The sequence below is a fragment of the Microtus pennsylvanicus genome, chromosome 1 (assembly GCF_037038515.1).
Source record: "Microtus pennsylvanicus isolate mMicPen1 chromosome 1, mMicPen1.hap1, whole genome shotgun sequence".
Lineage (NCBI taxonomy): Eukaryota > Metazoa > Chordata > Mammalia > Rodentia > Cricetidae > Microtus > Microtus pennsylvanicus.
In genome coordinates this window covers 174,436,546-174,449,812 of record NC_134579.1, presented here as the reverse complement: position 1 = coordinate 174,449,812, position 13,267 = coordinate 174,436,546, and the positions used below count along the sequence as shown (strand labels likewise).

At 37.4% G+C, this 13,267-nt stretch overlaps 1 protein-coding gene and 1 pseudogene across 1 annotated transcript in view; one reads left to right on the top strand and one right to left on the bottom strand.

Moving 5' to 3' along the window:
- Positions 1-13,267, bottom strand: part of LOC142833851 (amine sulfotransferase-like) — a 150,385-nt gene that overhangs the window by 51,725 nt on the left and 85,393 nt on the right. The gene's annotated exons all lie outside the window — the stretch shown is intronic.
- On the top strand, positions 657-1,710 carry LOC142842508 (ubiquitin-conjugating enzyme E2 variant 2 pseudogene; annotated as a pseudogene).

Here is a 13,267-nt window from a genome sequence, read left to right as displayed (position 1 = left end):
AGGAAGAAACAAACAAGATAAATGGAACTGTGTTCTTTCTCAGCAAGGTATAAAGGAAGCTGTAATAGTCTCTTGATCCTAATTCCCTTGAAACTGATCACTTAAATAAAGAATATTTTAAATAACTTTTTTCAAAATGCTCAACAATTTCAGTTGCATCTTATACTCTCTCTAACTTAATGCGGGAGTGATGTAAAACCATGCCCAATATAGATAATTGGGATGATTAAGATGAAAAAGTACAACCCTGAATTACTCTAGCTCTGAACTTCATCTTTACTATATTACAGAAGTCCTTTTAATAATTCACAGACTATATATCTAACTTGCCAAAAGGATTTAAGACAGGAGTAACAACATCTGTGATAACATAATTTCCAGAGCCTAAACAATTACAATTGTCAGACACTAAGCAAGTCTTTCAAAGCCAAATACTTATATGAATATGTCCTTCCCAAGAAATGCAGAGACTGTTAAAGGAAGACATAGAGGCTGGTAGTGTCAGGCAGCTATGGAAATCTGTGGGAAATCTTAAACATAAGCAGTACCAGATAGTAGCAGTAGAGAGTGTTCTTTCACCAGGGGAGGAAGTTATAAGTATCTCAGTATCAGGTGAAGTTGCTTAAAATATTTAGTTAAGTAACAGGAGAAGAGGGCAGTCATCACAGGAGTTAAAGTTCCTCAGAATTTTTACTTGTTGGAAGAACTTGAAGAAGGACAGAAAGGAGTAGGTGATGGTACGGTTAGCTGGGGCCTTGAAGGTGATGAAGACATGACACTTACAAGGTGGACAGGCATGATTATTGGGCCACCAAGGACAACTATGAAAACAGAATATATAGTCTGGAGGTAGAATGTGGATCTAAATACCCAGAAGATCCTCCATCCGTTATATTTGTAACAAAAATTAATATGAATGGGATCAATAATTCCAGTGGAATGGTGGATGCACAAAGCATACCAGTATTAGCAAAATGGCAAAATTCCTATAGCATTAAAGTTGTCCTCCAGAAGCTGAGACGTCTAACGATGTCAAAAGAAAATATGAAGCTTCCACAACTACCAGAAGGACAAATGTACAATAGCTGATTTTAGTGGATCTCAAACTTGTCTTAAATCAACAACCTTCTACTCATGTTAATGTCTTGATTAAATATCACCATGCAAAATATCCACACATTAAGTAAAAGAATTTCAGCTGGTAAACATGACCTGGACAGTTGTAAGAATATATTTAATATATGTACACATATTATGTTTTCAGGTAACAAGAGAAGTGCAGCACAATTTTTCTTTCTCTTCTTAAAGCACTGTCATTTAAACATGAGCCTGAAGTATTCAAAATGGAATTCAGGTTTTCAAGAGAAAAGCACGGCAAAGGAGTGTCAGATGGCAGTGGAAACCTTTGTCTTTCTGAACAATAAAGTCTCAAGACAGAAGAGCAGAAATGGCATGCTTTATCCATTGTCCTTAGACTACAGTGAACTGTTTACAGTAGCAGGTATAATGCGTAGTCACAGTTGTGTTAACTCGAAGCGGTGCAGGTGTGGGTGCTGACTACTAAAGCATCATAAATAGCTTCAGGATTGTTTTGATACTTGTATTTATAATAGAAAGATGTTTGAGGTATTGATGAATCTCTGTTAAAAGCTGTTCCCATTTGTTCCATGTAACAGACATGGTAAATATTTGTTTACAGTCTTTGTTTAATAAAACATGCTTAGAGATTTTAAGTGAAGCAATGAAAAAAATATTCAGTTAAAATCAGCTGTTCTCGTAGTCTCCTCACAACTCATTCTATTTCATGAAATGGCAAATATATTTGGCTTGCTATCACTGGATTTCTGAAATGGACATTTTAAATTTAGATAGTACTTAAATGCCTTTCAGTAGCATAACTCATTTTCATAAAATATTTAAATTTGTAGTTTTAAATTTTGATGTCAGTAACAATAATGTGGTTAAAAAACTAGCTGTAACTAACTCAGGTGGTCTTAGTGTTTAGTACATTGGATTTGAGAGCGATATCTTATCCTTTGGCCTTCTGAGTATACTCAGTTCTAGAACAACTCTTGCTTTATCATTTACAGTTAAGTGATGAGCTCCAAATTACTGAAAAGTATCTGGGCATTAGAAAACCTCCACTGAGGTTGTAAGTTTCAGTAGCATTGTAGCATACTAAGCCTAGACAATGCATGGGATCCCAGAATCTTAAGATTTTATTTTTTATTTTAATTTCTAATTGCATGTATTTGTGTGTGTCTAAGTGTAGGATTGTACATAGAGTGCAATACATAGGGAAGCCAGAAGAGGCCATAGATGCCATGGAGCTTCAGTAGCAGACGGTTGTGCGCTGCTGGATGTGGATCCTGGGAAATTCATTTGGGCCTCCTGCAAGAGCACTATGTCCTCCTAACCATCGAGCACATCTGCAGCCCTGGTGTGGGAATTCTATGAGAAAACTAAAAAGAGTACTTATTGAGAACTTCATATTTGTTTCCCTCTAAAGACGAGACAGAATACTCAAGAGGGACTTGGGAAAGAACAGGTTCAAGGGAAAGGAGTCAGATTTAAAACAGAAGCTGGCTAATCTCAGATACTTAAAGGGAAATAAAAAGATAGGGGTTATTTGCTAGGTTACTCAATTTAAGTATGCTCTAAAAGATTACTTTGCAATGTATTTAATCCCCAAATATTTTAAATTTATTTTAAACTTATTTTTAATCTTTTTAACTTATATTTACTCCTATTACTAGTTTGGCCATATAAATGTACAATTCATTTTAATTCTTGTTATGGGTTCCGATGCTTGCTTTGCAGTGCACAGTAACTTTTGAGAGTACAGTGGTAATCAGGTATTGACTGGGCTCCAGGTGAACAACATGTTAACTGACCTTTATGTTTCCAGTTTTAGAAAGTGAGTCACTGTTTCTGTTAGAATACTAAACATGTCTTTTCTGCTCTTTACCTTTGACTTTGTTCCATTGGGATTGGAAGGGGTGGTTTGTTAGATCATAGCTGTGCATTTAAAAATTACAGCTCTCCTAAGGTCTTTACATATATCAATGTATATAGCATCACTGTAAAGTAGATGGTTATTGTTCCCATGTTTCAAACGAGGATGCTTACAGTGAGTAGTGAAATCAGACCGGCAGTGTAGCAGTTCATCCAACTCTTGGCCTTGTGTAGCCTCTTGAAGTAATGTGACTGATTCTCTACAGCCCTAGTTCTCATACTTTATAAGAAGTTTTACTAAATTTTTAACGATTTCATATGTATACTATGCATTCTGATTATTCTCAATACCTTCACCTTTTCTGATCCCCCGCACACACCTATCAACCCACTTTTAATATTTTTTTCTTTTGGAACTGAGACAGGTCTTCTTATAGTGCATCCCTGCCTGACCATTATATACTCATTATTTAGAACAGACTAGCGTCAGAAATCACAGATTTCGGCCTGCCTTTGCTTCTCCATGCTGAGTTTACAGGTGTGCACCACTATATACTCCCTTATTAAAACTTTTAAATTATGATTATTTTTTATTTAAATTTGTGTATGTGTAGGCATTGTAGTTTCTCTCCTTTTACCATACGAGTCCCAGGGCTTAAATTCAATTCGCTGGGTTTGGTAGGTATGGCCTTTAATAACTGAGCCATTCTACATGCCCTGTTGTAGTATTTTGATAATAATTTACCTATTATTCACAAGCAAAGTTTGGCATTCAAAACTTTTTTTATTCTTGAAACTGTCTTATGATTGCCGTAAGATATTTTTACTGTGAATATATTTAGAATAACTTATTTATTTACGACCTGTCAAGATGTTTAAGCTCTTGACAGATTAAAGAATAAATACCTTCTAATTAGTGTTAGTTAAGAAATAATTAGATGTATACAAAACAGCCATTAGTCATAAAAACAATTAAAAAGAAAAGGAAAACTTTTTTAAAAGATCTCATTTTTATATTTATGTGTGTTTGTGTGTGTGCCTGCAAGCAAACCACATGAGTGTTACACCAGAACATGATGTCAGAAGGCATCAAATGATGGCTTTAGAGCCCCTATATTTAGAGTCTTGGGTGATTGTGAGTCACCCAGTATATTTTGGGAAGTGAGCTGACATATTTTGTAAGAACCGCATAACGAAACACTGAGCCATTTTGCTAGCTAACCTATTTTCACTTTTTTTTTTAACCTTTGAGACAAGGTTTCACGTGGCCCAGGGTGGTCTTGAGTTGAACTCCTCATTCTCATGGATTGCTGACATTTAATATTGTGCCTAGTTTCTTTTCAAATCTTCATAATAGTTGCTAATTTATCTCACTACATTCTTAGTTTTTATTTGGTTATTCCAGTACTCTGAATTTTATGTAACCTAATTGGTTTAGTTTAGCTTAGTTTAATATGCTTTTGTTTGGAAACCAAATTTGGAAGCAGCACAAACAAGTTTCCTTTTTTCTTTTAATATCATTAATTATGAAAATTTTTATATATGTATACAATGTATTTTGACTATGTTTTCCTCCTCTATTCCCCTTAACTCCTCCCAGATCCTTTACCATCAAGTTCTCATCATATGCTTTATTTATTTTTTTCCATAACACACAGAGTCCAGTTTTTGTCTTATATATGTCTGGATATAAGATCAGCCACTGGAGCGTGGTTAACTTACCAAGAGACACACCCTTAAAGAAACTGACTCTCACTCATCCAAAAGTCAGACACAGGAGCTCCTCAGCCAGGAGTGGTACAGCTGGAATACTAACTTATAATAAACAAAGGTTTTGTTGTTGTTGTTTTTGATTTTGAGACAGGGTCCTACTCTACAGTTTTGGCTGTCCTGGAATTCAGTATGTAGAATACTCTGGCCTTGAACTCACAGAGATCCACCTGCTTTTGCCTCCTATGTGGTGGGATTATTTGCACAAACCTCTGTCTTTCTTTTCATTTCTTCTTTGGCCCCCTGGTGCTCCTCAAACCCCCTCCCATCTATATTATTGTGAGTCAGCATTTTTACATTTGACTGAGTCCATCGTAGAATAACATTTTGTTTCACTCTATTTTGGCTTCATCTAGAATTTTCTTTATGACTTGACTTGAAAATATGTATTAGTAATTTTTTTTAAGTTTTAGAACATAATTTTCCATCAGGACATTTCATTGTTATCTTGAAAAATATCCAGGTTTTATTTTCTACATTGAAATGATGATAAGGAAAAAGTTTGACACAATGGCTCAGTTGTCAAAGATACTTGCTGCCAAGGCTAAAAAGCTCTGACTTCAGGGAACACCTGTTACAAAGAGAACTGAAAACTACACACACACACACACACACACACACACACACACACACACACACACATGCATGCACAGATAAAACAATAAATTAAAAACAATAAATGTATTTTTTAAAAATTGATAACAGTATATGTAATTAATTTCTAGGTTATAATAGGTGGTTTTCTTCTTGATTCTTTTTAAGGCCAGGAAACAGGCTTCTCAAGTGTTTATAGCAGAGAAGATTTTTGAATTAAATATTTCAGTGACATTGCATTTATCCATTTTCTGATATTGAACTCTGATTCAGTTGAAGAATTTGATTTCACTTAAGTCCTAGGTATAACATTTAAGTTATAAGTGCCTGTTAAATTATACTTCTTAGTACTTTCTTGTCTGTAATTAGTTGAAAAAAACAACTTGTTTGCATTGTTGATTTTGAATTCTTGACCATGTCTCAAACTTGTTTTATAGTTTACAAGCTAATGGATTAGGCCATATCTTGTATGAGTTACTCTACATACTTAACACCTATTAATACATTTAAATTTAAAGCAATTGTTTTAGGCAAGCACTATTATTAACCCCATGTACCCAGATGCCTGAGAAATTGGTGATTAGCCCTAGAATATTACAACAAGGAGCCCACGGCAGTTCACTGTATTTTCCACTGTTGTGTCAATAAAGGAGGAAGATTTCTTTTGCTTAAATATTTCAGTGATGTGTGGGTTTACTCTGTGGTGAGACAACACCATGGCTGTAGTCTGCTGTGGTGCTAGAGCAGAGCCTCTGCCTCACTGTAGCCAGAAAGCAGAGTTGAGGCAAAAAGAGGCCAGGAACAAGCTATACCCTCTATGACATACATCTCCAATAAGGATATTGGATAATCCACAGATGACTGAAACACTGACAAGGTCAGACTCCTTCTGGTCCAATTAACTCAATAACTCCATCTAACAGTTGAGTCCACACTTTGAACACATGAGGTGGTATTTTAGGGGATGAATTTTCAGTTATCATGAAAAGAGTACCTCCCCAATGTGTAGTGAGCACCTTAATATATACAAGCTTCAAAACCAAGCATTTTCTTATTAAATATTTCCACTAACCCTCCATCTCTGACAAAAGCCTGTGTAAAGTGGCCTGTAGGAGAAATGTTAGATGCTAGTCAGACAACTCTTGTATGTGTGTGTACATGAGAATCTTCTTATTTTTCCCAATAAAAAAAAAGAATTGTTGAAAGACTTAGAAATTCACAGAAACTGTGAATAACTTGGAAAAATGTCTTAGAACCAAATCAATTATAAGATACAGTATGGTGTCAACTATTAAAGCAGGAACAATCAAGTTAGAATTTTAGAATGCTGAAATTTCAGATTACAAAGAGAACACATCTGCTTGGCGTAGAACAAAAGTCCCCAAAGGGAATAGATACTACTGAGCAATTAAAAAGGTGCTTATTTAAAAAACAAAACAAAAACCTGTGTGAAATTTTCTAACATGAATTTCAGTCTTCCAGTCTCCCAAAGAGTCTCCCTATCTTAATCTGTATTTAATAGTAAAGCCACATGCTCTAACCTTTACATGTGTTTTGTGACCTACCTTAATACACTTACTTGCTTGGTTGTAAAATTCTGCCTGAAGAAAAGCCAGAGAAATCCTTAGTAAATGTATATTGTTGATGAGGTCTTGGTCATATCAAGGACCAATGCTTCAGCCTCATAGAAATGGCAAAACCTTTCTTGGTGTAGCTCAGATGGGCATCTAAGCCTGTCCTGGGGAATGGGTGTAAATAATTGCAGTGAGTATAGAAAATAACACCTGTAGCTTTCCTGATGACCCTCTCCCACACCTCATATTTATGGTCTGAAGACTGACACCCTGAAAAGACTTCTATGCCTACCAAGATTAGTCAAACCTGCCTCCTTGTTCAGGTTTGTATAAAAACACGGTCTCCTGCTCTGGCTGTATTCAAAATATTTGCCTCACTGTTCAAGTGTGTACAAAAAAGACACTGAGATTCTGTGTTGCTGATATTTTTCCATCAGAGAGCCCAGTTTCCCTTATTCCAGTTTTTCTGTGTGTCTGTGTGTTTGTCTTTTCTTTTTCCCCTCACCCCTATCATATCAACCCACATAGCCCTGGCACCAGCCTTCCACATTATCCAGCCTCTGTTTGCCTCTGCAGGTCAACAATCACCCCTCTTCCCAACATACCTTTTACTGGAAGTTGTATTCACCTTAAAATTTCTTCCAAAATGCTGCCCCCACTGCTGGGCACCCTTCTGATGTAGGAAGTCCTTCTTATATGTGTTACTTTTATTGGTTAATGAATAATGAATCTGTTCTAGGCCTGGGATAGGGCAGAATAGACCTACACAGGAAAAACTAAACTGAAAGCTGAGATAAAGAAGGCAAAATCAAGTATGTAGCCCCAGAACCTTTCAAGTAAGACACAGTCACATGGCAATATTTTAAAGTTATCTTGTCTTCAAAATTTGGTTCTAAGGATATGCTGCTTTGTAGAAAGTTCTTTTGTTTCCACAGAGAATGAGAACCTACTGATTCCTTCCAGGCTAATTTAGTTTGATGGACCAAGAACTCTGAAAGGTAGCCATGAACATGCCCCAAAATACTTTGACCCAGAAGAAACAGGAAGCCGTTTGGAGAGACCTATAACCCAGTTCCCAAATATTGTTTATAAATATTTGTTTACACACAAAGTAGGATATGATATTGATGTGAATATTTTGCATTTGTATGGATCTTTAATTATTGAAGCCAAATTAAGGTCAATTTTGTTATACTGTGTATATGTATTTCTGCTCTTGATTACCATTTTGTGTTTATTCAGCTCATTAAAAATGTAATGTGTAACTAAGAAATAAAGGTTAACAGATAGTCATCTATCATAGTCAATGTTGCAGTGATGTTAGTTAGGTTTTCTAGATAGAGAAAGATATTCAGTTAGATAGGTATTATTCAAATCTTTCACAGACTAATAGAATATGGCATTTAAACATTTTAAAAACTTAAACTTTTTATGACAGTGAGACACATCTGCTGCTGGCAGCACCAAGTTACTTCAAGAGAATGATGGGAACCAAAGAAGCTCCTTATGATATTAGTTAGCCATTTGGGTATGAAACTGCTCTTGACTATACTGCTTAATGCTATGCTGTATGAACTCGACCCCCAGGAAATGACTGCTGAACTTGTTTAAAGGTGAGATGATCCTTCGGGGTTTATGTTTCGTGAAAGAGTCTGCTACACATTCTACAGGACACAGAAAAAAAGTGACTGAAAAACTGTCAATATGAAGGAACTGTCTTTGAAATTTCCTGCTTCATGAAAAAGTCTGCCACATAACAAGGGGCAATAGGCTGAACATGGGTGTCCGCAATGTTACAAAGGAACTTTGGATGACTGTCCAGGCAGTGAGATCTCTGTCAAATCTAAAGTTTTAGAAGTTGCTTATTTTTTTTCTAGAGCTTTCAGGTGGGCTGTTAAGTCTTCAATATGTGCTTTCTCTGTTTTCTTTAAGTGGGCACTTAGTGCGATGAACTTTCCTCTTAGCACTGCTTTCATAGTGTCCCATAAGTTTGAGTATGTTGTTTCTTTATTTTCATTGAATTCAAGGAAGACTTTAATTTCTTTCTTTATTTCTTCCTTAATCCAGGTATGGTTCAGTAGTTGACTGTTCAGTTTCCATGAGTTTGTAGGCTTTCTGGGGGTAGCATTGTTGTTGAATTCTAACTTTAATCCATGGTGATCTGATAAGACGCAGGTGGTTACTAATATTTTTTTGTAACTGTGTAAGTTAGCTTTGCTACCGAGTATGTGGTCGATTTTCGAGAAGGTTCCATGAGCTGCAGAGAAGAAAGTCACCTAGGAGGAGTAGAAGATTGGAAATAATCAAACTGAGGGCTGAAATAAACAAAATAGAAACACAGAAAACAGTCCAAAGAATCAATGAAACAAAAAGCTGGTTCCTGGAGAAAATCAACAAGATTGATAAACCCCTATCCAAACTAATCAAACGGCTGAGAGAGAACACGCAAATTAATAAGATCAGGAATGAAAAGGGGGACATAACCACAAACACAGAGGAAATTCAGAGAGTCATTAGATCTTACTACAAAAGCCTGTATGCCACTAAACTGGAAAATGTAAAAGAAATGGACACTTTTTTAGATAAATACCATTTACCAAAATTAAACCAGGACCAGGTGAACAATCTAAACAGACCTGTAAGTCGCGAAGAATTAGAAGAGGTTATCAAAAACCTCCCTACCAAAAAAAGCCCAGGGCCAGATGGGTTCAATGCGGAATTCTACCAGAACTTCCAAGAAGACCTAATTCCTATTCTCCTCAATGTATTCCACAATATAGAAACAGAAGGGTCACTACCAAATTCCTTTTATGAAGCTACAGTTACTCTGATACCAAAACCACACAAAGACTCAACCAGGAAAGAGAATTACAGGCCGATCTCACTCATGAATATCGACGCAAAAATCCTCAACAAAATACTGGCAAACCGAATCCAAGAACACATCCGAAAAATTATACATTATGATCAAGTAGGCTTCATTCCTGAGATGCAGGGCTGGTTCAACATACGAAAATCTATCAATGTAATCCAGCATATAAACAAACTGAAAGAAAAAAACCATATGATCATTTCATTAGATGCTGAAAAAGCATTTGACAAAATTCAACATCCATTTATGTTAAAAGTCTTGGAGAGGTTAGGGATACAAGGGTCATACCTAAATATAATAAAAGCTATATACAGCAAACCAACAGCTAACATCAAATTAAACGGAGAGAAACTCAAAGCCATCCCGCTTAACTCAGGAACACGACAGGGCTGTCCACTTTCACCATACCTCTTCAATATAGTGCTGGAAGTTCTAGCAATAGCAATAAGACAACATAATGGGATCAAGGGGATTCGAATTGGAAAGGAAGAAGTTAAACTTTCGTTATTCGCAGATGATATGATAGTGTACATAAGCGACCCCCAAAACTCCACCAAAGAACTTTTACAGCTGATAAACAGCTTTAGTAATGTGGCAGGATACAAGATCAACTCCAAAAAATCAGTCGCCCTCTTATACACAAAGGATATGGAAGCAGAGAGGGAAATCAGTGAAGCTTCTCCATTCACGATAGCCACAAACAGCATAAAATATCTTGGGGTAAATCTAACCAAGGAAGTGAAAGATCTATTTGATAAGAACTTTAAGGCATTGAAGAAAGAAATTGAGGAGGATACCAAAAAATGGATGGACATCCCTTGCTTTTGGATTGGGAGGATCAACATAGTAAAAATGGCAATTCTACCAAAGGCAATTTATAGATTCAATGCAATCCCCATCAAGATCCCATCAAAATTCTTCACAGATCTGGAGAGGACAATAATCAACTTTATATGGAAAAACAAAAAACCCAGGATAGCCAAAACAATCCTATACAATAAAGGATTGTCTGGAGGCATTACCATCCCTGACTTCAAACTCTATTACAGAGCTACAGTAATGAAAACAGGGTGGTACTGGCATAAAAACAGAGAAGTCGACCAATGGAATCGTATAGAAGACCCGGATTTTACCCCACAAACCTATGAACACCTCATTTTCGATAAAGGAGCTAAAAGTATACAATGGAAGAAAGAAAGCATCTTCAACAAATGGTGCTGGCACAACTGGATGTCAACCTGTAGAAGAATGAAAATAGACCCATATCTATCACCGTGCATAAAACTCAAGTCCAAATGGATTAAAGACCTCAATATCAGCCCGATAACACTGAACCTGACAGAAGAGAAAGTGGGAAATACCCTACAACAGATGGGCACAGGTGATCGCTTCTTAGGTATAACCCCAGAAGCACAGACATTAAGGGCAACATTGAATAAATGGGACCTACTAAAACTGAGAAGCTTCTATAAAGCAAAGGACAGTGTCACTAAGACACAAAGGCAACCTACTGACTGGGAGAAGATCTTCACCAACCCCACAACAGACAAAGGTCTGATCTCCAAAATATATAGAGAACTCAAGAAACTAGACTTTAAAAGGCTAATTAACCCAATTAAAAAATGGGGCACTGAACTGAACAGAGAATTCTCAACAGAAGAAGTTCAAATGGCCAAAAGACACTTAAGGTCATGCTCAACCTCCTTAGCGATCAGGGAAATGCAAATCAAAACAACTTTGAGATATCATCTTACACCTGTCAGAATGGCTAAAATCAAAAACACCAATGATAGCCTTTGCTGGAGAGGCTGTGGAGGAAGGGGTACCCTCATCCATTGCTGGTGGGAATGCAATCTTGTGCAACCACTGTGGAAGTCAGTGTTTCGGTTTCTCAGGAAATTAGGGATCAACCTACCCCTCGACCCAGCAATACCACTCTTGGGAATTTACCCAAGAGATGCTCTATCATATGTCAAAAGCATTTGTTCAACTATGTTCATAGCAGTATTATTTGTAATAGCCAGAATCTGGAAACAACCTAGATGCCCTTCAATGGAAGAATGGATGAAGAAAGTATGGAATATATACACATTAGAGTACTACTCTGCGGTAAAAAACAATGACTTCTCGAATTTTGCATGCAAATGGATGGAAATAGAAAACACTATCCTGAGTGAGGTATCCCAGACCCCAAAAGATGAACATGGGATGTACTCACTCATAATTGGTTTCTAGCCATAAATAGGGGCCACGGAGTCTAAAATAGGCGAATCAAAAGAAGCTAAGTAAGAAGGTGAACCCAAGGAAAATCATATAGTTATCCTCTTGGATAAGGGAAGTATACAAAATTGCCGGGGAGAAAAGTGGGATGTTGGGGGTGGGGTGGGATGGGGGTAAGTGGAGATGGGGAGAGAAAAGGTAGAAGGAAAGGAGGGGGGACTTGGGGAAACAGGAGGATCGGGATAAAGGAAGGTTGGATAGGGGAGCACGGAACCCCATTTCTTAGTTAAAGGACCCACTTTAGGATGGGCAGGAGACTTGACCCTAGAGGGGATCCCAGGTGCCCAAGCTGAGGCCCCCAGTTAGTTCCTTGGGCAGATGAGGATAGGGAACCTGAAATGACCCTATCCTAGAGCAATACTGATGAATATCATGCATAACATCCTAGAACTTTCATCTGGCGGTGGATGGAGATAGAGACAGAGACCCACACTGGAACACTGGATAGAGCTCCCAAGGTCCCAAGGAGGAGCAGAAGGAGGGAGAACATGAGCAAAGAAGTCGGGACCACGAGGGGTGCACCCACCCACTGAGACAGTGGAGCTGATCTACTGGGAGCTCACCAAGGCCAGCTGGACTGTTACCAAAAAAAGCATGGGATAAAACTGGACTCTCTGAACATGACGAACAATGAGGGCTGATGAGACGCCAAGGACAATGGCACGCGGCTTTGATCCTACTTAATGTGCTGGCTTGGTGGGAGCCTAGCCAGTTTGGATGTTCACCTTCCTACATATGGACGGAGGGGGGAGGACCTAGGACTTACCACAGGGCAGGGAACCCTGACTGCTCTTTGGACTGGAGAGGGAGGGGGAGAAAAGTGGGGGGAAGGGAAGAGGGGTGGGAGGAGGGGGAGAAGAATGGGAGGAGGGGGAGGGAAGTGGGAGGCTGGGAGGAGGTGGAAATTTGTTTTTTTTTCTCTTTCTTTTCTTTATTCTCCTTTTATCAATAAAAAAATACATAAAAAAAAACAAAAAAAAACAAAAAAAAGAAGTTGCTTACAATGCACTTTCTGTTTACCTAGGTAATATTATATCCTTCTGGGGTCTTTGATGGAGATGGAGAATAGATAGTTATAGTTTTTCTTAGAAGATAAAGTAAATATAAACATTGTAACTGTAATTCTTGCTTGATACCTGCTTTGTTATATGTAATTTTATTATGTTAAAATTAAAACCTTCCTTTTTATTTAGACAGAAATGTGGAGATGATGTAAGAGGTC